Genomic DNA, 27,233 nt, shown 5'->3' with positions numbered 1-27,233 from the left:
AGTCACAAGTGGCCACACCTGGTTCCCTGGATAGCTGGAATGTGAGGCGGGTTCCGCTAAGATTAGCAGTTAATTGGGTGAGGGGCAGGTTTTGTCAATAGAACATAACTATGGGTGTGAGGTTCTCTGCAGACTCCCTAGAGTGATGGTCTCTGTAATGATTGTTAGGGGGGAAATGGCTCCTGACAGCAGCTGGGTTTAGGAGGCTGCAAACCTCAAAGGGTAGGTCATCAGCTTCCACATGTCCTGGAACTAGCCCACAAGCATGCACTGAGTTTTCCAAGCGCAGTTCTACAGGTGCTGAATGCAGGGTTCTGGTGTAGTAGGCTCTGGGCTCTGTAGGGGGTAGGGGGAGCAGCAGCCAGGACAGGAGGGTAAGGATGAGGTGATCTGAAATCTGCTATGACCTCCGCACAGCAGCCATACCCGCCATTCCCTCTGCATACTAACTGTAATGGTTTAAATAAAATGCTGCAGGTCCCCAAGTGGCTGCAGCAGGCAGCAGGTCCCGAGACTGCAGCAGGTCCAGAGACCGCAGCGGACCACGAAGGCAGCCAGTCCCAGGCAGGGAGCCCCCAAGTGGCCTGTGAGTGGTAGGCAGGGAGTTGCATGGTAGATGAGAGACCAAGACCGATAGGCGTGCCACGAGACCACACCGCAGGTCTTCAAAGGTGGCTGGTCCTCGGCAGGGAGCCATGTGGTGGGACAGAGACAAAGACATGGATAGGTATGCCATGCAGAGTGAGGTTGGATACTTATTTAAAGGGTTATGGAAGGGAAAGGGAAATGGGGGAAGGGGTGTTGGGAGATGTGGAGAGAGAGAGAGAGAGAGAGAGAGAGAGAGAGAGAGAGAGAGAGAGTGAGAGAGATTGGGCTGAGGGGAGAAATGGGGAGAAGGGAGAGAGGCAGAAGCTGCCTCTTCCAGAGAGAGACAGAAAGGAAGGCATTGAGGCTGGAAGCAGAAGGAAGACCTGCTTGCTCCAGCAGACAGAAGAGGGAGTGGGCGGGGCTTGTCTCTTATAAGGACAAGACAAACCATTACACTAACCCCACTGCCCTCCACTCATCCACTAGCCTGATGGGAAGATGACATCTTAAGGGAAGATGGGGTCAGGGAGGGAATACATGAAAGCAGAATGGAGGTCTGTGGGTAAAGAGAGATTAGTAGAGGAAAGCAGGAAGGGCAGCGGGACAGGGCCACAAATAAGAACAAAAGGTCTATGAAAATGCCATAAAGAAAATTGTTTCTATTTAACTTTTAAAAATTAATGAAGCACTACTGGCTTTTTTTCTTTCTTTCTTTCTTTCTTTCTTTCTTTCTTTCTTTCTTTTTTTTTTTTGAGATAGGTCTCATGTTGCCTAGGGCAGCCTCAAACTCATTGTGCAGCCAACATCCAACCTGACCTTGAACTTCTGACTCCTGTAATCCTAAATACTGGGATTACTGATGTGTGCCACCATGCCCCATTTTAGATATCGATGGGTATTGAGGCCCAGAATTTCATGCATTTTAGGCAAGCACTCTACCAGCTGTGCTACATCCACAATTTTGTGTATCTTTTTTTCTTTTTACTTTCAATTTTTACTATATCCTAGAGTACTTGAGCATAGAACAGAACAATCTGCATATTTAAAAGCATGTGTCATGTATGTAGTCATGTTGTGAAGTTTGCGATTCTGTAGCCTCTGAGCAGGTGGTCTATCAGGCATTTGCAGTGTAAGGCTGATGAGAGGCCCATGTCATAGCATATCAGACCCATGCTGCACAGAGCAAAAGAGCCACCAGGTGGCATTCAAACACCATCCATCCATTGGTGCACAAGCAGCAAATGTATGCAGATTAGTGTGCTAGTGTGCATTGGTGTAAAAATCAATTTTGTTGAAATATGTGGATGAACTCTAATATTTAAACAAAATCCATTATCAAAATCCATCTAAATCAAAATAAAATTTTATCAATGGGGAGGGGGAAGTGCATGAGAGAGCTAGAGGGGAGAAAGAGAGGGAGGAAAAGGGAGAAGAGAGGTGTGTGTGTGTGTGTGTGTGTGTGTGTGTGTGAGAGAGAGAGAGAGAGAGAGAGAGAGAGAGAGAGAGAGAGAGATATTTATATATAGAGTTACTTAGGAGAACAGGGCTGTTGCTGCTTAGATGCATGTCCCCTGGAAGTGTCCCTGGAGGGCTTCTTCTCCCCAGAGTCTGGCTAACTTACAAACTTCTTCCAAAGTATGAAAAACTAGGCTGGTGGTTCCTGCCTGTAATTCCAGCCTCTGGAGGTGGAGGCAGAGGCAGGAGGATCACCACAAGTCTAAGCCAACCTGGTATTCATACCGAGTTCTAGATGAACCAGTGCTACACAACAAAAACCCATATCTAGAAAAAGGGGGAACAAAACCTACAATTACTAAAGAATCATAGCACATCAGAGTCCATAGTGGAATTCAAAAGAAAGGCCAGGCGAGGTGGAGATGGCTGTAATCTCAGTGCTTGAGAGCCTGAGACAGGAGGATGGGATTTGAGGAGAGTGTGAGCTGATCTTGTTTTTAAAAAATGAAGAAAAGCAAAAGAAAGAGAGAGATGAAGAAGGAAAAGCCCTTTCTCCATAGAAAAATGGCAAGACTTTGAAAAAAACACTGGGATTTAAAGTAACCATTTTCACTGGGCATGGTGCTGCACACCTTAGTCCCAGCACTGAGGAAGTAGAAGCAGGAAGAATTCCAGACTACACAGGGCAAAATATTGAGACCTTGTCTCAAAAAGCAACACAATATAAATAACAAAGAAGCCAATACCCTCACAAAATTTGGAGAATTATGAACATGAGAACATACTAGCTTCCTAAGAAAATTATGTTTTATTCTCATGCTTAAAAATATATTTTTAAAACTTTTATTGGTTTCTACATTGTGTGTGTGTGTACACTTGTGGAATTTAAAGGACAGCTCTGTGGAATCCACCATTATGTGGATTCTGGGAACCCAAACTCAGGTCACCAAGTTTTCACAGCAAGTGCCTTTACCCAGTAACCTGTCTGGTTGGCCACATCTTTTTCTTAATTAATTAATTTTCTTAGTTAATTAGTTTATTGTTTTAAGTTCAGCACGGTGGTTGCACCCTAATCTACTGCTGTTTCAGCCAATAATTGCAATGATGCAGTTGCCAGCCTGCTTCTCTAGCAGTGGGCCTGGTGGAAATTCTGTTCCCACAGGCACTAGCCCTGTTGCTGCCGCTAAAGTAGCTTTAACTAAATTTCTGTTGTTGTATTTATAAATAAGACTCAAGCTTCAAAGACTGGGGTGAAAACCTGCTAGCTCAGGGAAGTTGACACGGTGTTACACTTGACCTTGTGTGATGATTTAAAGCACAGACATTTAAAAAAAAAATCAAATAAAATGACCTTCAGCCTAATTTGTACAAGATGTATATGAAACATGTATGAATTTCATATGTAAACTTGGATCTTGTCCTCCAAACATATATATGAATATGCCAAAATGAAAAGGAGTAAAATATTTTAGTCACAAGCGTTTCAGAGAGGGGATACCCAATCTGTTCTAAAATTTAAAAAAAAATTTTTTTTTTGAAGACCTGGTCACTGAAGATAACTTTCCCTTCATAATGTTTCATCTCCCATATTAGTCCTTGTTGGGCTAAGCCACTGCAACTAATACCCTGTATACAGTTGTAAAGAATAAAGATCTGAATGCAGTGGTCTAGATCAGTATGGCAGATCTGCTCCAAATAGTGACTCAGGGCCTTGGATTCCTTCTACCTTACTGCTTGATCAACCAGGACAGTGTTTTTGTATTACTGGGGAAAATATCATGTTCCATATCTAAGATTCTGTCCGAGGGAAGAAAATAAAAGCCGGGAGGAATGTGTGCTCGTTATTCTGGGCCTAGCTCCTGAATGGCACGCAACACTTCTCTTCAAAAGGGCAAACCTTAGTCACAAAGCTGTGGATAATTGCAATGAGCTGGGGAAAAGTCAGCTAGTTAGATAATTGTGTGTCTAACAAAACAGAGTTAGGCTTTGGTGGACAGCTGTCAATCTGAGCCACATCCTTGTACTTTAGAATCTGTTTTAGACTTTGTTCAGGTTCTTATACATCTTACACAGAAAGAGAGACAGGATGAAGCTGCCACCTTGCCTGGCATCCTCCTACTTAAATCAAGTTCCAGACCTATTTATATACTAGTGGACGTTCGAGGATTTCACCTTATCTTTCATCCTCATCCAACCACAGTCTTGCCAAGAAACGCAACTACTCTGCTCATGTTTTTGTGTATCTTATTGTTTTGATTAGTCATAGTAGGTATTCAGATTGAAGCTTGCCTAATTTCCCTCTCCTCTATCTTCTACTGAATTATGTCTGTTGTTTCTCTGAAAACAAGAGAGGTGAAATGAGAATGAGCAAAAACCGCTGCAGGAAGTCCCATGCTCCAGTGACTTCAGGAGAACAGCATCTGACCTGGCAGGTGAAGTGGGGGAGGATCAGGAGTCAGAAGCCAGCTTCGTGAGTCTGGGTTGCCTTGTTTGGATCAGGAGTCAGAGACAGCTTCATGAGTCTGGACCAGCCTTTCTTGTATCATGAACCCTTTTCTTTTCTTTTCTTTTTTTTTTTTAAAGATTTATTTATTTATTATGTATACAGTATTCTCAATACTCTGCCTGCAGGCCAGAAGAGAGCACCAGATCTCATTACAGATGGTTGTGAGCCACCATGTGGTTGCTGGGAATTGAACTCAGGACCTTTGGAAGAGCAGGCGGTGCTCTTAACCACTGAGCCATCTCTCCAGCCCCATGAACCCTTTTCTTAAGACACAAAGACAAAACACAGCGTTTGAAGGTCTTCAGTATACGCATATAATCTATTTTCAGAGATATGTCATAATATGTTACCTATAAATATATTTAAATCAAATATTGCTTTCTCCCCTGCCTCCTATTTAAGAAAACCATATGGTAAGTAAGGATCTTCCAGAGTGTGGGCCTTCAATTTAAGATTATAGGTCAGATGGGGTCTTATGTTTGCCTGGGAACGACAAGTCAAGTTGTGTGAACTGTATAGGCTAAAGGATGTTCGGATATCTGGAAAACATTATTTCTCAGTATGTTTGTGAGGGTGTTTCTGGAAGAGATTAGCATTGGAGTCAGTAAAATGTGTAAAGGAGGTCTTCCTCAGCCGGCGTGGGTGAGCGCCATCTAATGTAATGAGGTAATGAGGCCCCTGTAGAAACAAAGCCCAGAGGAAATCTCTCCCTGCCCCACACTGCAGGCCAAAAAGATCTTCCATCTTTTCCTTCCAGAAAACATTCCCAGGCCTCAGAATCTTGGATTGGACCAGGCCTACAATATTTCTTTCCCACACATTAATTCTTAGAACCGGGACTGAATTACACCACTACCTTTTCCAGTTCTCCACCTTAGCCAGCAGATTGGAGATGTCTACACTTCTATAATTATGTGAACCAATTCTATAATAATGTCTTTATTCCTTTCTATGTCTTTATCCCCTCTACATATGAATCTACTATCTATCATCTATCTATCTATCTATCTATCTATCTATCTATCTATCTATCTATCATCTCTCTAGTTATCATCTATCTAGCTACCTTCAATCAGTTATCTATCTATCCATCATCTATCTATCTATCATCTATCTATCTATCTATCTATCTATCTATCTATCTATCTATCATCTATCATCTATCTATCTATCTATCTATCATCTATCTATTTATCTCTTTCTATCTACCTACTATCTATCTCTTCTATGTAATTGGTTCCACTTTCTGTAGAATTTTACTTCAGGTGTGTGGCTTTTGTCAGTTATAAAATACTAATGGTAGTGCTTTTGGAGTCACAGGCTACAGGCATAAGGGAATGACTGGTCCACAGCTTGCTGTTTTAATGGAGACCAGGCTATCTTGTCTACAGACAATAGCTTGTATATGGTATGACCTTGTGAGAGCCCAAATGATTTTGAGTCAAGTGACTTAAAAGATTTCGTTCTAGGCCCCATGTTTTAGGTGGATACACAATATATAAAAGTTTGAGATGCTTGAAAATTAATATATGTATATATATATATCTTCTAGATGTATTTAAATAACTTATGTAATTTCTGTACTTATAATCATGGATAATTGGGAACTGGCTGGTTTCCATTGCATGTATGTCATATACTTGTTGTTAGCATCTCTGGCTTATCCAGACCCTTCTAGGGAAGGATTCTCTTCCTTATAACTTCTTGCATTTGGAGACAAGTGCATCTGATTCCTCATCATTATATTATTTCATTTTGTTTTAATATAATTTGCATAAATCCTGATTATGTGTTTGTTATGTCCACTAAATAATATTTGCTGAAGTGAAGGACAACATTACAATTCTTTTTATTCCTAAGAACAAACCTTGCTCATGCTGGTCCTCAAAGACTGTGTGGTAATGGTTTATACTTTTATTTAAAGTCAAGTTCTCATGTAGTTTAGGCTGGCCTTCATCAAACTCTTTATCTAGCCAAGGGTGATTTTGAACTTCTGATCCACCATATCTGACCATATATTCTTGGTAAGCTAAATAAACAGCTGCCCTTTATGAGACAGTCAGAATTGTTAGACTTCAGAAGATGACGGTCAGCCCTTGTAGCTGTAAAAGTCTTGTTCTCAATGGTGCTGGCATAACTGGATATCAACATGTAGAAGAATGAAAATAGACCCATATCTATCACCATGTTCAAAACTCAAGTCGAAATGGATCAAAGACCTCAACATAAAGCCAGCCACACTGACCCTAATAGAAGAGAAAGTGAGAAGTACACTTGAATGCATTGGCACAGGAGACCACTTCCTAAATATAACCCCAGCAGCACAGACACTGAGAGAAACAATTAATAAATGGGACCTTCTGAAGCTGAAAAGCTTCTGTAAAGCAAAGGACATGGTCAATAAGACAAAAAAACTGCCTGCAGAATGGGAAAAGATCCTCACTAACCCCACATCAGAAAGAGGTCTGATCTCCAAAATATACAAAGAACTCAAGAAATTGAACACCAAAAGAACACATAATCAAAAAAAAAATGGAGTACAGACCTAAACAGAGAACTCTCAACAGAGGAATCTAAAATGGCTGAAAGACACTTAAGGAAATGTTCAACATCCTTAGCTATCAGAGAAATGCTAATCAAAACAACTCTGAGATTCTATCTTATACCTGTAAGAATGGCCAAGATCGAAAACACTGATGACAACTTATGCTGAAGAGGTTGTGGGGAAAAGGGAACACTTCTGCATTGCTGGTGGAAATGCAAGCTGGTCCAACCCCTTTGGATATTAGTGTAGCAATTTCTCAGAAAATTGGGAAACAACCTTCCTCAAGACCCAGTAATACCACTTTTGGATATATATCCAAAGGATGCTCAATCATACCATAAGAACACTTGCTCAACTGTGTTCATAGCAGCTTTGTTTGTCATAGCCAGAACCTGGAAACAACCTAAATGCCCCTCGACCAAAGAATAGATACGGAAAACGTGGTACATTTACACAATGGAGTACTACAAAGCAGAAAAAATAATGCCATCTTGAATTTTGCAGGCATATGGATGGAGCTAGAAAACATCATTTTGAGTGAGTTAACCGAGACACAGAAAGACAATTATTACATGTACTCACTCATAAGTGGTTTTTAAAACATAAAGCAAAAAAAACCAGCCCATAAATCACAATCCCAGAGAAACTAGACAACAATGAGGACCCTAAAAGAGACATACACAGATCTAATCTACATGGGAAATAGAAAAAGACAAGATCTCCTGAGTAAATTGGGAGCATGGGGACCTTGGGAATGTGTTAAAGGGGAGGGGGAGAGGAAGGGAGGGGGCAGAGAAAAATGTAGAACTCAATAAAAATCAATAAAAATATCGAAAAAAGTCTTGTTCTCAATTTGTTCTATGATTTATTTTTAATCTCTGAAAGGCCAGTGACTATTATATATCAGATTTCCACTTAGGGCTTTGCTTGCCCTTTAGAGTGGCTCCCACAGAACTGGGAGTCTCAATGTTTTAGAGTGTTGTGAACCAATTTCCCAACAGAGAGCAAGGATTGCAAGCCCGCGATGCTTCACAAGGGTGTCTTAATGGATTCACATTGTAGTTAGCGTATTTAGTGGTGCCAGACAGCAGCAACAAAATGCATATTGTTACTTCAATTGCTTTTGAATAAGTCTAACCGGAAGAACTTCTCCACAGCATCATGCAGTTTCCAAACAAGTCTCCAAGTGCAGAGTGGTCTGGCTGTGCAGATACTAAGAAGAAGCCAGGTGGGGTTTCCCTAGGAAGGTTTTTGTTTTTAAATCATGCTTTTATGATAAATAAACTGAAGTAAAATGTCAGAAATTTCTCTGAAGTGTTAAGAAAAAACTCTTGCAGGACAACTGCCTTTCAAAGACTAGAGGGCATCTTCAAGCATGTTCACATCGGGAATGGAGGTAGGGCAGGTGGCGGGGCTAGCAGGACGTTGTGATGGATTAGATAGGAGATGCATTTTATGTGGTATCTGCAGTCCCTTCATTGCCTCCCCACACAAACACGTTATTCAGAAAGGAATAAAAGGCCAAGCTCAACAATGCTACACAAATTTCTATTCTCTCCTTCAGCTAGTCCCTCTAAACTTGAATCCCAGAGACAACTTCTTGGGAATTTGTGTTGCACAACCCCATATTCCCAGAAATACTGCTTCTATTATACATCCAGACTAGATGAGACATAGCAAAACGAAACCGTAAGAGAGTACAGCTAGTTCTGCAAGAACCTCTAACTACTTCATCCTAATGAAAACAAACTTACAAGGCCACAAAAGGGCAGGGGACATGGCTCAGTGGTTGAGAGCACTTATGCTTTTGCAGAGAACCCACGTTTGGTTGCCAGCATTCATCTTGGAAGTGAGGAACCACCTATAGGTCCGGCTCCAGGAGGACTCACGGCTTTTGGAATCCAGAGGCACCTGTACTTCTGTGCTTATACCGATACAGACACCTATAACTAAAAATTAAAAAAAAAATGTTTTTAAAAGATACCACATAGGAACTGGGCAGGGAGGCAGATACCTATGATCTCAGCGCTCAGGAGGACTGCTGTGAGTTTGAGATTATCCCAAAATAAAACTTTTAAGCCAGCCTGGGTTGCAAAGTGAGATACGATCTCAAAACAAACAAACAAACACACACACAAACAAAGAAGCAAGACCACGTCAAGAATCTTAGTTTTGAATGACATTTCAATGTTGACAGAATGGGGGTAAGGATGGATGGCTCTTGGTATATTAGCTGAGATTCTCTCTTGCAACTTTTTAAACAAGCTTTTTATTTCCACCCCTCCCTTAAATTGCTTTTCATTCATGGACTCCTTGTAAGATGCTCTTCAACTTTCAGCAGCCCTCTTGCTTCAGGAGCTGGGATTACCGGCATAAACACCAAGTCCCACAACTGACTTCTGAACTTAGTCTAAGAGTAAGAAGGAAGACCATGAGCCTCTAACACGGCAGCAAGGTTGAAAGTTGGGCTTAGTGGATTTGGAGAGTTGTTTCCACCTCTTTTGATACTGATTTTCTTTGTCAAGGGAGAAATTCTGGGGAACTTTCTTGGTGTTATCCCATAGCTCTTTTCCATAGAAAAGAGGAGGAACCACTCCTCCTCTGGCTTCTAGATATTTTTCCTCTCAGGGCTTTGGCCCGAATAGCAAGAGGTATGCTAAATGGTTGTGTGGAAAGCTATATAAATTTTGTATGGGAAAGATAATGCCTTTAGGGTGATCCCCAAACAACTCACGTTCCATCCATGAAAAAGTGGACTTGACTATGCAGTCTGACCAGGAGGCATTCTCAAGGGTTGACTTCCTGGGTTAGACCTTGCCTTATCCCTGAATCTTAAGTAGGATTCAGGAGTCCTCAAAACTTCTGGGGGGAAACTTGCAAGCTAGTGGTTGATGGTTGAGACCAGTGGGCTTGTTCTCTGTTCCCACTGGAGGCTGTTCTGGCTTGCCCTGTTACTCTACTGTATAATAATGAGCTTCTTCTGTGAAAGGTTTTAAGTTTGAGATTCAAGGGGGAAATGGAGGTGTATTGCCACTTGGAATAAAATATTTATTAGAAGAATTAATAATGCCATAGACAAGTAGACAGCAACATGGCATGGGCTCAGAGCAGAGATCAGGCCTGTGTTAGTGTGTGTGTGTGTGTGTGCGCGCGCGTGCGTGTGTGTGTGTGTTTCTTCTTATAGGTGTCAGAGGAAATAGGCACACTTCATGCCATTTGATTGATGAGTAGGCTGTGTCTGAGTCAGCTATGAGGCTGTGGAGGACAAGACTGTAGATAAATAAGCCACTTTAGTCATGGAAACCAACTTAACGTAGTTTTGGGAATTGTCACAATTCAACCAAAATGGAGAAACTTTACAAAACCCAGAGGACTATGGGCCAGGTCAAAGTGTAAGACTCTGTTTTGCACCAATGGGCTCTTAACAAGCTTTCCAAGCTTCTCTCCATGGGCTTCTCTTGGCTTCTTTATGTTTCTTGAAGGTTCTGTGCTCTCCCACAATGCAACACATGGACAGATTATTCCCTCTGCCAGAATTTCTCTGTCCATCTACAATTTGCGTAGCCTTCTTTCTCGTTCAGATCTCTGTGGATGGCAGAACTTCAAGCAGACCTTCCTTTGGGGATGTCTTTCACTTAACCCAGGTACCCTAGAGAGCAGAAGCTGAACCAAGATGGTGATGATTATTCATTATTAGTTCTAATCTGGAAAATGTAATGTCAGGACAGGAAGACTAGAGAAAGCAAGGACATGCAGAATGATGGAGGATGGGAGCCCTGGTGTGTGATGTCACTTCAGGATCAACCATGAAGAGACACAACTCTTATATGGTTCTGATCACCCAAAAGAAATTTTGATTGTGTGGCTGTGGTGACTGCAGCAAGATCTTGAGTTCAATCAAGGTCAACCAGAGATCAACATAGAAAGACTGTCTCAAAAATAAATAGACCGACAAACAAAATCCAATATTGGGGGGTGGTGTTGGGGAAATTGGATGGGGAGATGGGGATGGATACGATCATGTTTCATTTTATACATGTATAAAATTCTCAAAAATAGATAAAAATTTAAAAAAGAAAATAGAATCCAATATTTTTTTTCTGTTAGGTGTTCTGGGCCATTTAACAATGGTGAGCTTCCTACTGCAACATTTTACATTAGGAATTCTTGGAAAGATGGTGATGCTTATGTGCTCACTGAACTTGAAAAAACGTGGCTTGTGCTAAGGAATTTTCAATGTGCCCTCTTCCATATAAAAAAACAGAGCAAGTAGGTAGGCTTCCTTCTTTGTTTCCTGTCTTTATCATTTTAATTCTTCTTTTACTTCAAAGATCCTAATGTATCTAGAGATTTTAGCTTGAGATTCTAACTGCACATGCACATGTGTATGTGTGTGTGTGTGTGTGTGTGTGTGTGTGAGAGAGAGAGAGAGAGAGAGAGAGAGAGAGAGAGAGAGAGAGAGAGAGAACTACAAGAATAGAACTCAGGGATTTATTGGCTGGGCCTTTGTTTCCTACAGAATTCAGTACCATTGTAGAACAGAGCAAATGTTTCTGTACTTATTTAGTTTATTTATGTTATAAAAGAACTTCAAATATCACTAGCTGCTTTGGCTTGGCATGGTGGCACAGACTTCATATTCCAGCACTTGGGGCAGAAGCAGGAGGATCACTGTAAATCTGAGATCAGCCTGGACTACATAGTGAGTTCCAGACCATCTCAAACTTCCATCTCAAAAGGCCAGCCAGTCAGGCCTAGCTAGTGTGGTTGTGCATTCTTTTAATCACAGGGAGGAAGAGGCAGATAGTTCTGTTAGTTGAGGTCAGTCTGGTCTAATATAGTAAGTCCCAGGACAGCCAGAGCTATATAGAGAGACCATGTCTCAAACAAACAACAACAAAACCCTCCATTGGAACCACCACCAACAAAAACCCCCAATCCCTCCATTGATATTTAAATTTACTTGAAAAATATTAAGATGGATATTAGGTTTAATTTTTTTTTTCTTGAACACTCCCTGACCTCAAAGCTAAAAGAAGTTTTTGAATCTCTATATTGCTTTCTTCCTCTTTGGGGGTGGTGGTAGGGATCAAACCTGGGGCTTCATCCATGCGAGGTAAGACCTCTACCGCTAAGTCCTAGATGCAACCTCATCTTTGTACTTCTTCTTCTTCTTCTTTGTGTTTTGCCTGCTTTTTTATGTCTCTGTCTTATCACTGCTGTCAGACTCTAAGCTCTTGCTGGTCGTTTGTCTGATTATTATTACCATTTTAGTCCTCTAGGGCATAGTTCATCAGCCTCAGCACTGCTGATATTTTGGGCAGTGTTATTCCTCTCTCGGGGCAGTGCTGGCATTGGATACCAATTTAATCCTCCATGTGAAACTGAAAAAGGCCTCTGGACATTGCCAACTATCTGCTGGATGGTGATGCTTTTCTCAGTCTGAGAAGCACTGCGTTTGAGAGCCTTGCATTAAGTTAGTGCTCACATCTCTCTACGATAGAACTTCTAAGACAGAGTTTAACTGAATCCCACACAAAGACTATGTGAGGGTCACTTTGTCGAGGAAACACTGGTCTGATATTGGGCATGTCCTGTCATCAGGTCTAGACTGACATTGAGATGAGCTGTGTTTCCTTTGTCACTCACTGCCAGCCACCCCCCCCCCAGCCCGTTCACTCATTTTTTTAAAAAGATTATTTATTTAAAAGAAAAACATCTTTTTTCATTTTACATAGCAATCCCAGTTCCGACTCCCTCCCCTCCTCCTCTTCCCTATACCTACCCTCCTCCCTCCCCCTTCCTCTCCTCCGTGAGGGTAAGACACACTGCTTTGGGGAAGGCCCAAGGCCCTCCTTACTATACGTAGGCTGAGCAAGGCATCCATCCAAAGAGAATAGTCTTCAAAAAAGCCAGTACAATTAGTAGGGATAAATCCTGGTGCCACTGCCAGTGGTCCCACAATCTGCACCAGCCATGCAACTGTCACCCACATTCAGAGGGATTACTTTGGACCTATGCTAATTCCTAACCTGTCTGGCTGGAGTTGGTGAGCTCCCATCAGCTCAGGTAGACTGTTTCAGAGGGTGAACCCATCATGGTCTTGACCTCTTTGCTCACATTCTCACTCCTCCCACTCTTCGCCTGGACTTGGGAGCTTAGTCCAGTCTGTTGGCACATTCTTATTTACTTATTTATAGTTTGGAACATCTGGAGGTTTGCAGTGGTGGTGTAAACCTTGCTTCTGGAACATGCAGATTCATTTTCTGACGAATGCCGTGGTCAGTCTGCACTCCAGGGCACCTGCATTACAGATGCCTCAATTTCCAAGCATGTGGAAGCAGTGAGGGCTCCAATCGTATTTCGGGGGAGAAACAATTTTGTCCTGGAACTCTAACATCTTTTTTCTCTTTTAGCAAAGCTACGGATAATTAAGTCAGCAATTTTTTAAAAGAAACATTCGTGCTTTCTTATGTTCACATATTTGACAGTGTTTTCAACAGTTTAGCATTATGTATAAAAACCTAAGCAATAAAATATGTTTTGCAAAGAAAGATGTTTACATTAAAACAAAGCTCATGACGAGCAGCACGATTTAGGTAATGAAAACTGGCCGGACTGAGCCCTCCGCATACTGCCCTCTGTGCCTCTCATGCTGCGTGCCTAGCCTTGGGTACTGATGCTCCGTCACCCACAGGAGCATGGGCAGGCCCAAAGGTGGAGGTAGAGAGGGCAGAGCTGTGGAGGAAAAACTCCATCGTACTTCTGGGCAACTGAAAAAATGGGTTTAAAGGGGTTAAATCATTGAAAAGCATCATTCCACTAGTGGGGTCTGGCAGTCTCCTCTTCCCAAAGCTCTCTGTAACTTCATGTGTATTCAGACAGGGATGCCATGTTCTAGCTCTTGCTAAGGAGAGGAAAAAGAATTTCTCTGTCCTTTTAAGTCCAACTGCAGCAGAATAACCACACTCTTTCCTTAGGTAACCCCCAAAGAAGAACATACCTCCTCCCTGGACCATGCAGAATTTCTGTGTAGATCCTAAACTCAGCCTTGTTACTTAGAAGGAAATGTCTGTAATCGGAGACTGAGCTTCTGCTTCCCAACCACCCAGACCTGAATAATCACACAAAACTATATTAATTACAATAAGCTCAGGCTTATTTCTAGCTACCTCTTACATCCTAAATGAATTTATATTAATCTGTATATCACCACAAAAATGTGGCCTACTGGTAAGGTTCTGGTGTCTTTCTCCAGCAGCAGCTACTTGGCTTCTCTCTGACTCTGCCTTCTTTCTTCCTATATTCAGTTTAGTTTTCACCACCTAGCTCCATTCTGCCCTTCCCCTGGCCAAAGCAGCTTCTTTATTAACCAATGGTAATAAAACATATTCATAGCATGCAGAGGAGAATTCCACATCATCTTTCCTTTCTGTCTAAATAGGAAAATAGTTAAAAAGGAAGGTTTTTAACTTTAATATAGTAAAATAACAAAACAGGTATCAAGCAAGAATTATAGTTATTTATATCTGGCAAAATTAAAGAAAATATTCTATTTTTTATTTTATCTTTGTGAGTCAAAAGTATATCTAATTTATTGTTTATTATAACTAATATAAACTATAACTAAGGAAAACTATAGCTATAACTATCTGTCTTCAATTCCATCAAAGACCCCAGAAGGATATAGTGTTATCTTAGTAATCAGAAAGTGCATTGTAAGCAACTTCCAAAATTTTAGAAATGACAGAAATATCTTGCTGCCTGAACAGTCACCCAAAGTTCTTCTGTACCATTGGTACATCCATATTCAGCCTACAGGACCATATTATCCGGCAGACTTTTCCAGGAAGCAGGAAATTTGAAAGACTGTTTTACCTGTATTGGCAGTTTATCAGTCACTTTCTTCTGTGTCCTGCAGAAATGTCTGGCAGACTCTTTCATGAAACAGGAACTCTGAACAACTGTCTCATTTTCTTTAGGCAAGTTCATCAGTCGTTTTTCTGTGGGTCCTGTTTGTCCAGTTTATACAGCATACCATCAAGCAGTCCAGACACGAGCAGAAAAGTTTCTTGCCCAGATAGCTAGCCTTGTCCCATTGAAGGCAAATTCCATAACGAGTTTCTTCAATCCCCATCAACCTCTCTGAAGTAACTGGTGTTGCTAGAAGCAGACATGTCCCACAGTCAATAAAATTCTAAGTTCTGCCTATTCTCTCCTGCCTAGTTATTGGCAGTTTATTGAACCAATCATAAGGCGCCCTGGCAGACACATCTTTACGGTGTAAATAAATACTCAGGAATAAGCTACAGCCCCATGTCTACAATGCTATTTTAAAGGAAGTTTCAGAGAACTTGTGATTATAGAGACCACCTTTGTTTTCAAATATTTACGGCTTTGTGTTTTTAATTAACCTTTTTATTGTTTAATTGTCTCATACTCTTCAAGATGGGTAACCAGGAAGAGCATATGAGAGCCACCAAGTTCTCAGGTCATTTGGAAACATGTTGCTATTTTTGAATATTTATTTAATTTCCTTAGAAGGAAAAAGAAATAAAATAAATGCTAATCTTAAGCTCACGAAGGCTAGCTTAGCTGTAAGATAAATGCCAGATTCATGATTTCTTCTTCTTCTTCTTCTTCTTCTTCTTCTTCTTCTTCTTCTTCTTCCTCTTCTTCCTCTTCTTCCTCTTCTTCCTCTTCTTCCTCTTCTTCCTCTTCTTCCTCTTCTTCCTCTTCTTCCTCTTCTTCCTCTTCCTCCTCTTCCTCCTCTTCCTCCTCTTCCTCCTCTTCCTCCTCTTCCTCCTCTTCCTCCTCTTCCTCCTCTTCCTCCTCTTCCTCCTCTTCCTCCTCTTCCTCCTCTTCCTCCTCTTCCTCCTCTTCCTCCTCTTCCTCCTCTTCCTCCTCTTCCTCCTCTTCCTCCTCTTCCTCCTCTTCCTCCTCTTCCTCCTCTTCCTCCTCTTCCTCCTCTTCCTCCTCTTCCTCCTCTTCCTCCTCTTCCTCCTCTTCCTCCTCTTCCTCCTCTTCCTCCTCTTCCTCCTCTTCCTCCTCTTCCTCCTCTTCCTCCTCTTCCTCCTCTTCCTCCTCTTCCTCCTCTTCCTCCTCTTCCTCCTCTTCCTCCTCTTCCTCCTCTTCCTCCTCTTCCTCCTCTTCCTCCTCTTCCTCCTCTTCCTCCTCTTCCTCCTCTTCCTCCTCTTCCTCCTCTTCCTCCTCTTCCTCCTCTTCCTCCTCTTCCTCCTCTTCCTCCTCTTCCTCCTCTTCCTCCTCTTCCTCCTCTTCCTCCTCTTCCTCCTCTTCCTCCTCTTCCTCCTCTTCCTCCTCTTCCTCCTCTTCCTCCTCTTCCTCCTCTTCCTCCTCTTCCTCTTCTTCTTCTTCTTCTTCTTCTTCTTCTTCAGAAATCGTGTGTCTCCCCTGTGTTCAGCAGCTGACCTTGTGATGGTAGCGCTGCTACACAGGCCGGGCTGCAGCAGCTCTCATGCTGGATGCCCAACTTCTTGATATTTTCCTCTGTAGGTTCAAACAGGTGAGCATTTGCTCATGAGCTCTGTAAATAACAGGTAGGTCATCCTTCCCAGTGGTTTGTAGACTAACTGCTTTAGGCAAGCCTTTCTAGTTTCATTTTGTTGTCATTTTTTTAAAAACTTCAATTAGTAGTAGTATATTAATACTATAAATCTAATCCTCTTTTAATATTTAAGAACTAAAGACAACAGTGAGAGTTCATGTGTTTTGCAGAAGGATTCACCCAGACCCAAAATGTTTTTAGTTTTTATCTATCTATCTATCTATCTATCTATCTATCTATCTATCTATCTATCTATCTTCTATCTATCCACTCACCTATCTAGTGGCTGCTATTTTGACACCCACTTGCTTCAAACCCAATTGCCTTGAATGGCCCGCTGATTTTCCTATGGTCAACTCCTGAGTTCAGGGATTAGAGGTGTGCACCTCAACACCCGTCTCTGATAGCCATAATGATATTATGGCTAAGATAAGTAACGTTTGTTGGGTGCGTACTTTTGTGTCAAGAGTTGGCAGTATTTAAATGCATTTTATTAGAGAAAACTTAAAGCCTCTGTTCATGGAGCAGCATCATGGTCAGCTGCTCCCTGCCTTTAACATCTGTGAACAGACCATTTTGTTTCTGCTCCCCACTCTGGAATGCTCCAAAGCAAATCTCAGACAAAACCTTGTTCATCTGTGAGTATTTCAGAAGGCAAGTGCCGTGGGGTATTATATATTTCATGTGTCTGGGTTATTCATGGAATTGCAGCCTCCAGAAAAACACATGAATCACAAATGACCTTGATTAATCTTAGTGTTCACACCCGCTTTTGTAACTTGTGAACAGTACCCTAGCTGTGCCAAGGGATTTTTTCCTCCTGGCTGGCTCCAGTGGTGCCCTAACTTCCCAGGGTCTGACGCATCCTTGCTCCCATACCGCAGATTCTCCTGCTCTGGCTGAGAGATTGTTATGTGTGAAGCCACACAGTGACTCTCACATTTGATTTTAGAGATTTTATCTATGTGGCCATTGTAACCATGTAGATAAATAGCATTCTCAAAGCCATAGAGTATGCAGTTGTGCAACTGGCCTAACCTACTTATTTTTGATTGCATACTAGTGTATGGTCTTAAGTTCCTATAATCATTTTATAAAATATACAAATGAGTCTTAGGAGAAAATAATTGGCTAAATTCACACAGTCCATAAAGTAGTGGAGTTAGAACATTCAGGCTAGCTTTGCCTGACTCCAGAATCAGAAATCTTAATGGTTCTACCCTTACTCTGGCTAAAACTGGCTTTGTTTATTTGTTTGGATTTATCTAATTATCTACATAGCATTTTGATATAAGCCTATATGATTTGTGAAGGAAAAACACGATTTTTTAATCATTTTTAATGAGCTATATATTTTTCTCCCTTCCCCTCCCTTTTCCTCCCCTCCCCTCCTACCCTCTCCCATGGTCCCCATGCTCCCAATTTACTCTGGAAATCTTGTCTTTTTCTACTTCCCATGTAGATTAGATCCATGTATGTCTCTCTTAGGATCCTCTTTGTTGTCTAGGTTCTCTGGGATTGTGATTAGTAGGGTGCTTTTTTCCTTTGCTTTATGTCTAAAAGCCACTTATGAGTGAGTAATATGATATTTGTCTTTCTGGGTCTGGGTTACTTCACTCAATATGATGAAAACCATGATTATTATGTGTTGTATAGCCCATTCCCAGTTTTCAGAGTTTTTTGTCTGTTTCTTAGAAAGTCTCAATTTTTTAAAAAAATCATTGACCAAAGTGTAATGGTGCACACCTGCAATGCTGGTACTCAGAAGACAAAGGCAGGAGGATGGACAGAGGCTGGCCTGAGAAACATAGTGAGATCTTGCCCCAAAGAATCAGAAGCTGTTGTAGGGGTTTCTGTCCTGCCTGGTTCCCGCAATCATTAAGTCTCAAAGAAATCACCCAGAGGTCTACATTAGTTGTAAACTGATTGGCCCATTAGCTCAGGCTTCTTATTAGCTCTTATAACTTACATTAGCCCATTATTTTGTCTATGATAGCTACATGGCTCAATACCTTATTCAGCAAGGCAGTCACATCTTGCTTCTTCTGTGGCAGTGTCAGGACTGCAGAGGAATGGGCTTCCTCCTTCCCAGAATTCTTCTGTTCTCATTGACCCACCTCTACTTCCTGTCTGGTTGTCCTGCCTATACTTCCTGCCTGGCTACTGGCCAATCAGTGTTTATTTAAAGTGTAATTGACAGAATACAGACTATTCTCCCACACGAAGCAATAACAACTACAAATGTTTAAAAGTCGTGATTACAGTTAAGAATTAGCGTTGAGTAAGAGAGGGGCATGGCTGTGCTGTAAGGAGTGGAAGCAGAAAGTATGTGCTAGGGAAGATTCTCTGAGCTCATTGAAAGTGAGATACCGATATCTGTGTCTGCAGAATATGGTTATGTCGTAACATTCATTTTTTCCTCTTTCTTTTGTGCTCACATGCTCCATTGTTTTCTTTTTAAAATGATTCACATTTTATTTTATGTATATGAGTATTTGCCTGAATGTATGTGTACTATGTGCGTGCATGGCACATGTCACAGAGAACAAAAGAGTGCCTCGGATCCTTGAAATTGGAGTTAAGGACACCATGTGGTGCTGGCAACTGAACTTGGGTCCTCTACAAAAGCAGTCAGTGCTCTTGGCTGCTGAGCCATATATCCAGTCTTTCTTTATTGTTTGCTCATATTCTTCTCTTTTTAAATTATTATCAATTTGGAAGAATAAGACAGGAGGAAAAAAGAATTTGAGGCCAACTTTGGTGTGTTGGTTTGAAAGAAATGGCTCCCAAAGGGAGTGGCACTATTAGGAGTATAGCCTTGTTAGAGTGGGTATGGTCTTGTTGGAGGAAGTGTGTCATGGTTGGGTGGGCTTTGAAGTCTCTTTTCTCAAGTGTCACTCAGTGTGACAGTCGACTTCCTGCTGCCTTCTGGTCAAGATGTACCTAGCACGCTGCCATGCTCCCCGTCTTGATGATAGTGGACTGAACCTCTGAAACTGTAAGCCACCACCTCAATGAAATGGTTGCTTTGTAAGAGTTGCTGTGGTCATGGTGTCTCTTCACAGCAATAAGAACCCTAACTAAGACACTGGGTCATATCTGGTTCTCTCCTTCCATTATGTGGGTTCAGGGAATGAAACTCAGGTTGTCCAGCTGATATCAGGTGCCTTTACCCCCGAGCTACCTCCCTGGCTGTAAGGGTCTACAGCCCCTTTTAAAATCATTTAATTTTTGATATGTATGAGTGTTTTGGTTGCGTTCATGTGTGTGCACCACACGTGTTCCTAGTGCTCATATAAATCAGAAGAGAGAGTCAGATCCCCTGAAACTGAAGCTACAGATGGTTGTTAGGTGCCGTGTAACCTGGACCTCTGGAAGAATAGCCAGTGTTCATAACCTCTGAGCCTTCTCTCCAGCCCCAAGTTCCATTAAATCCTAGTAGAACTGTAATTAGACTAGTAGAAAATAGAAAACCTGATTATATCCAGTAAAAACAGCATCAATCAGACCCCAAATAACCAAATATGAATTCCTCTCTGATGCTTTTTTTTGTTTTGTTTTTGTTTTTCTTGTTGTAGGCTCTGTCTTTGTGAAGTTTTGGTTATGAACAAATAACTCATAAACATTTAAAAATTTTTATCTAATCACAGACCCAAAGTGTGTTTTTAAAAGACAATCTTAGAATTTCACTACGCAGTAAATTCGTTCATCACTAAGCTGCCGTGAATTGCTCTTTTTAGAGAATGTGCTAAACAGCTCATACCTACAGTGTTTAAAAATAGGCTTTCGTTTTTATTTTATTTACTCTAGCAATCATTTCTTGTCAGCCCAATTTTCTCTGCTTTGGTATTCAAAAGAATTGTAATTACAATGGGAATTTATTTTACTGTGCTCATCATGAAATTATCTCCTTTTCTGTCTTCAAAACTATGGGATTTTGAATGTATTTCTTTTTTCTTTCCTTTCCTTTTTCTTTCTTTCTTTTCTTTCTCTTTCTTTCTTTCTTTCTTTCTTTCTTTCTTTCTTTCTTTCTTTCTTTTTTTTTTTTTGAGACAGGATTTCTCTGTATCTTTGGAGCCTATCCTGGAACTAGCTCTTGTNTTTTTGAGACAGGATTTCTCTGTATCTTTGGAGCCTATCCTGGAACTAGCTCTTGTAGACCAGATTGGCCTTGAACTCGCAGAGATCCACCTGCCTCTGCCTCCCTAGTACTGGGATTAAAGGTATGCACCACCACAGCCTGGCTTAAATGTATTTCTTTAGGACCATAGCTCAGGATAAAACACTTGCCTCACATAGGTAAGGCCCTGGATTCACGCCCATAGTACCACAAAACAAAACAAAGCAAAACATGCTTTTTTTTCCCAAAAGTTTATGCATTCAAAGATAGTAAAGTCCATATGGTTTAGTGGTCAGAGATCAAGTAAGTAGTTACTGTATTTACTTTAACTATGGAACAGAGGAGGTAGCTAAGTGGTACAAGCCATACATTTTCAGAACCATATTCTCTGACTTAAGTTCTGGTTCTACTATTTAATGATCTTGGCTTACTTACTTTATGTCCGTGCACCCAGGTTTCTTTACATACCAATTGTAGGTAATCGTTCTTACATTTTATGGTTGCTATGAGAGTTAAACAAGTCAATACATGTTAAGTTCTCAGAACTTCTCAGCTTACAGCAAGTTTTCAATAGATGATCATTTTCTTCTCTTTTTGGTTTTAGAAATAAAACTTTCTCTTTTTGATGATTTGTGTGTGTGTGTGTTTGTGTACGCTCACGTGTCCGTCCTTGGAGGCCAGAAGAGGGAGCTGGATCTCCTGGAGCTGGAGTTAAGGAAAGGTGGTGTTGAGATGCCTGATGCTGAGAACAGAACTTTGGACCTCTGAAAGAATAGCAAATGCTTTATTATATGACCAAGGACCACTGGCCAAGTGGTGGCATCTTCCTTGGTGGGCTGGACTTTCCCACATCAATTAACATAGTCAAGACAGCTGTCCACAGACATGCCTACAGGCTACCTTTGTCTAGAGAGTCCCTCACTGAGGTTTTTTTTTTCCAGGTAGTTCTAGACCTGGTGCGGGAGAATTGTCTGTATTCTGTCAATCATGTTTTGAATAAATGCTGATTGATCAGGCAGGAAGTATAGGCAGGTCAACCATACAGGAAGTAGAGGTGGGGCGATGAGAACAGAATTCTGGGAAGGAAGAAGTCCATTCTCCCCATGAAAGGTACTGAACCATGTGGCTAACATAGATAAGAATAATGGGTTAATATAAGTTACAAGCGCTAATAAGAAGACTGAGCTAATGGGCCAATCAATTTTATAACTTATGGAGATCTCTGTGTGATTTTCTTTGGGGCTTGCCAGCTGTGGGGTATTGGGCGGGACAGAAACCCCAACAAGCCAGCCCCTCATGTTATATAGACCATGCCATGACTATGATGTTTTTGTTTGTATCCTGAAATCTATTGTTTTTGCAGCAATTTTTTAAAAAAATTTAAAATGTTCAATTCACAATTTGGAGTTTCTTCTTATCATTTTATTAATTATTATTATTTTGTTGTTGTTTTGAGACAAATATCAGGTAGCATGACTGGCTTCAAACTCAGTATGTGGCTAACGTTGGTCTTGAATTCCTTATCTTACTGCCTTAGCCTTCCAAGTGCTGGGGTGACAGTCATGTGCTATAACACTTGACTTTTTTTCTCCATGTTTGTTTGTTTCTAATGAGTTGAGTGTGCATAGTCTAGAAGCACTTTCTGTGTGCTCTAAAGATTCCTTTTTCTTTAAAAAAATCATAATATGTTAACTTGCTCATCCAGTCATTTTTATTTATTGACTATTAGTGAATGGTGTTTGAATATTCAGCAAGGAACAACAAAAATTATTCTATGCTACTCAAAAGCTTATACTTAAACTCAGAGTTGAGCACTAAATATCAACAGGGCATATCTGTATGGATAATTGTTCGTGATACCTCTCCAGTCCTGGTCATTGCCAGTGTAAACATCATGCCAGTTGTTCACTAATATATTGAATAATGTAATAACTTTTTGCTTTTGAAAGTCTTTAAATCACTATGGTTTTTAAAATAAGCAAGAGGAGAGATTTGGTCTCAGAAACGGATTTAGAAAGTCTGTTGACAGATATTTCATTCTCTTGCCCTTTCTCCAAATGATGGCAATCTATGAAAAAAAAAAAACCTTCCTCATGACTCATCGCTGAAATTGGGAAATTAAGCTTACTTTTCCAGAGGTTCCCAGAGAGATCACCCTGAAGACTGTGGGAAAGGATGCAGCCGAATGGTCATATATGAACAATATGTGCTGAATCTCAGTTCCTCATTGACAAATCACAAATTTCTAGTAGTCTTTAGTGGCAAGCTTCCTCTGTGGATTATGTAGGAAATACTTTATTTAGGCTGAATAATTGTTCCTGAGGGAGAAGCCTTCAAAATGTCTTGCACGTGTGTGCATGTGTGTGTGTGTGCGCGCGCGCACACACACACACACAGAAAGAGCCAGAGCCAGACAGAGACACAGAGAAAGACAGAGACAGAGATAGATAGAGACAGACACAGACATACATACAGACAGACAGAGATAGACCACGAGCAGGGACTGTGGAATACTAATCAGGTATGTTCACATGTCTAGTATAACTAAGAACAACAGTTTAGTTAGTTTGGTGAGGTGACTCACGCCTCCCCTCTTAACTCTCAGAAGCCCAGGAGGCAAAGGCAGGCAGAGCTCTGTGAGTTGGAGGCCAGCCTGGTTTACATGTCTAGAATAGTCTGTGCAGGAGAAAACAAGCAAACAAACAAAAACCATGCTTCTAAGGTAGCAACAGTATCTGATTATAAGCCACATCCTGTGTGATCTTGCTAACTACCACATTGTTTGAACCTAATGGCAACAGTGGCCAGCTCACCAAAGGCTAAGGTAAATAATAGCAGGGGATTCACTTCCCATAACACAAAACAAAACCCGAAAACTCCTTCTGGATATTTGCAGCAGGAATAACCCCATTTTTCTTTAGCTGGAATGATCTAGGCTGCTAAAGGAACAGAGGGTTGTTTCCTCTCTTCTTTGCTGTGCTGCGGATTGGAACCATCCGTAAAGAAACTCTGTAGAGGTGAAATGATGCATTCCCAGAATTCTCTTTGGTGGTTTTCAATTTCGAACTGTTGTATGTGGTATGGATGCTAGGAGTGTGTGTACTTTTCAAACTTATCTCAGTCTTTGTAATAATAATAATGATAATGATGATGATGATGATGATGCCAGGTTGTATGCATTTGGAGTTACCTCTGCCTTAGTGATAATAGCAACAACAGCAACAATGCAACCAGTACTCTCCTGATGGTTCTGAACCATCCATAGCCCACTGATGCACTTTCCCTCTGTATCAGAACCACTTTCAGGGACTGTGAATAGGCAGACAATCCATGGTAGGGACTGTGAATGAAGTATCCATCATCGTTCTATAAGACACAGCCAACCTCACATAAAACTTTAACAACAGTTTTTCCGTTGAAACATTTATTTATTGTTAATGTATGCATGTGTGCCAGGGCACACGAATAGAGGTCAGAGGGCAACTTTGTGTATTCCTTCCATCTTTCTGGGAGTTTTAAGTTATCAGGCTCTATACTTTTCCTGCCAAACCATCTCGCCTTTGTGCTCTCTCTTCCTCTTCCATTCTCCCTCTCCCTTAATTAAGGTTAGTTCAGACCTAGAAAAAACTGAGCCCGAACAAATGACGTTTTGTGTGTATTTAGTAGTAAATAAATTAAGGGGGAATGATGTGTTATCTGTGTGCTGCTAGGATGGGATAACTGGGCTGTTTTCTGGTGGGTGGAGATGGAGGTAACAGTTAACCTTGGAGATGAGGTTAAGAATGAGGACACCTCCATGTCATATTCATGGTCTGCTATGTAAAGGCATGTACTGTACAGTGCGACTATTAAATATAGCGCCTCTGTCTTTGTGTGTCTCTCTTGTCCACCTTTAGTTGTCCCGTCAAAAGAAGGCATCTTTATTTTTTACATTACGTGAAATACTCCCAGGTTACCTTGAACTTGCCACGTGGCCAAAGACGACCTTGAACTTCTGATCTTCCTGCCTCCTCCTGTTTATCTTCTTTTTTTTTGTTTGTTTGTTTGTTTTGTTTGGTTTGGTTTTTGGGTTTTGAGACAGGGTTTCTCTGTATAACATATCTGCCTGTCCTGGAACTTCTTTTGCAGTCCAGGATGGCCACAAACTCACTGAATCCACCTGCCTCTGCCTCACAAGTGCTGGAATCACAGGTGGCTGTGCCACTGTCGCCTGGCTTATCTCCATTTTGTTTTATTTTATTTTGTTGAGACAGGATGTCGCTGTATAGCCCAGGCTGTCTCAAACTCCTGATCCTCCAACTTTAGCTCCCCGAGGTCAGTATCATGGACACATCCCCCTGAACCTAGTTTAAAAGCAAGGTTATTATTAAAATGATGGATTGATTTTGGTACTAGAGTCTACATTTAAAGGGATATTGCTGAGATTTTTGTCAGGGCAGTATTTTTGGAAGGCTCTCGGCAGCCCCTAGCTGTCATTAATTTCTTGTATGTGCTTAGTAAATCAGAGGACTAAGCACACATTTTTAAGAGTCTGAAGCTTGGCAGATTTATACTTTTCTGTGATACAGAACGATGTATCTGGATGGAGCTGTTTCCTCGCTGGCTTTGGAGAATGGAGGGTTAATGATGACTCAGGCTTGACAGCCAGGAGCGAAGTCTCAAGTCCTGGTGCTGCTGGGGTGTTTGCCTCAGGCTGCTTTGAATGAATGACTTGAGTTGGAATAGTAAGAGTTTCCTTCCTGACTTGACTTCTTGCAGAATCCTAGTGCTGTCGGCATTCCTTTACAGTAGCCTTATTTGAAAAGCCCTCATATATGCAGCAGGGCAGGTCTTCTAAGAGTAAGTGATCGAGCTATAAATGTAACTCTGCAATGATGAAAGCTGCTTGAAAATGATCTCTGTGAATCTTCTCAACCGCTGTAGCGCACTATTAGATGCATTTAAAAAAATCACAACACTTATCTAAGAGTCTAATTGAGTAGAATATTGGCTTGGGAAATTGCTCTGCCTAAGACAACTGCCGCTCTGTTACTGTTCAGATTAAAAAGCCCAAGTCCCACTTCGCTGTCTGCAAACAGTAATTACCTCTGTGAAATGAGCAGAGGTCCTTAAAAGGGTCTGCCGGCTTCCTGGGATCTTTCCGGGGTGAGCGGGATGCGGGGCTGATAACCCAGCTGCCTAGGAACTGAGCAGGGCCGGCTGCAAACTCCTCAGCTGTTGACAGGCTGGCCTCGCTGAGAACACTGGTTAAATATAGCACGCGCAGCTCAGCGCCCCAACAAAGTCACCGCGCTGACAGTGTGCGGGAGCCGCAGGGAGGAGAAACCTAATCTCAGAGCCCAACAACACCTAGCAACAGTTGAAAAAACTTTGAAACAAAAGTCGGGGTGGGAGATAGGCGGCTTCCAATTCCTGCTGATCCCGACTGTTGAAGGAGAAGCTGCAGCTACTCCGTGCCGTTTCCTGTATGACTTCAGCTACTGGCTAGTCCCAGCAGAGTGGGAAAAGCGTTTTTCCCAGTCTTCTTTTGGGCTGGCTAGTTTTCCCGGGACCCACTCTTGGGCTGTGGGACAAACCACTGGGTTCGTCAAGGGATAAGCCCTCCGAGAAAGGATACTTCTTTGGTTAAAGGAGCCGCCAGCAGGTAAGACCCCCCTTTCACCCCAAGAATATATTTACTCTGTTAAATCTGTTTCCACAAGAAAACGATTTGCTCCTATTCTACTTTGTCTCTTGCTTGGACTTCTCTTGTTCTGTGATGGGAGAGCACGTGTAGGGATTTTAGAATCTGTGTGAATTATTAAAAAGAAATCAGAAACTTCTCTTTTTCACAGTTATACTGAGTTCCTTTTAAACACAGCATTCTGTAATGTCTTAGTAGCCGTCAAGCTAGCCTGCTGAGTGAGTCGTGTTCTTGCAGGTAATAGGAATATGATGGACTCCTCTCACAGCCAGGGTGGCTAAACCACAGAGGGGACATTTCCTCGCGGGCGAAGTAGCTTTTATTTATTGAAAGTAGCCGAGCAGCTTGTGTGGTAACTGAGGAAAATCCTCTGGTGTCCCTGTTGCTGCGCCGTCGACCCGCTTCCTTGCTCCTTGCGCCGCTGGGGTTTGCCGGATTCTCTGATGGCAGGGACACCTTGTGCTGGGTCTGACCTCATTTGCCTGCAGTTGCCCAAATGTATCTGACTCGCGCAAGTTATGCCCGCTGCTGATTCACTGCTTTGTGCAGCAGTTGAATATTCAGGAGGATGTTGCGTTAATTAATTAAAGGGAGTGATTGCTTTTGTGCGGACACAGTGGATTCTGCTTTAAGAAACTTAGACCGAAGTTCTTTAGGGGGAAAATTTTTTTCCCATAAGCTGCATGGGTGTAAGAGCGCATTTCCAGCAGTGTGAAGGAAGCTCAGTATCCTTTGAGGGTGTATTCTCTCCCCGTTTGTGAGGTGACATGC

General features: G+C 41.6%; 1 protein-coding gene and 1 pseudogene across 2 annotated transcripts in view; one reads left to right on the top strand and one right to left on the bottom strand.

The window, feature by feature from the left end:
- Positions 1–27,233, bottom strand: part of LOC126489925 (5'-nucleotidase domain-containing protein 2-like) — a 36,283-nt pseudogene that overhangs the window by 8,088 nt on the left and 962 nt on the right.
- Positions 26,007–27,233, top strand: part of Filip1 (filamin A interacting protein 1) — a 150,188-nt gene continuing 148,961 nt past the window's right edge. Inside the window, exon 1 of one of the 2 annotated variants that reach the window (XM_050126425.1) lies at positions 26,007–26,423. The gene's annotated coding sequence lies outside the window, so the exon portion shown is untranslated. The remainder of the gene's footprint in view (positions 26,424–27,233) is intronic. The other variant, XM_050126438.1, reaches the window with a different exon arrangement.

The sequence above is a fragment of the Alexandromys fortis genome, unplaced genomic scaffold, assembly GCF_014885135.2.
Source record: "Alexandromys fortis isolate MF-2015 unplaced genomic scaffold, M_Fortis_MF-2015_v1.1 scaffold_22, whole genome shotgun sequence".
NCBI classification, from domain to species: domain Eukaryota; kingdom Metazoa; phylum Chordata; class Mammalia; order Rodentia; family Cricetidae; genus Alexandromys; species Alexandromys fortis.
Note: the sequence above shows the minus strand (reverse complement) of the source record. Positions and strands in the feature narration are given on the sequence as shown.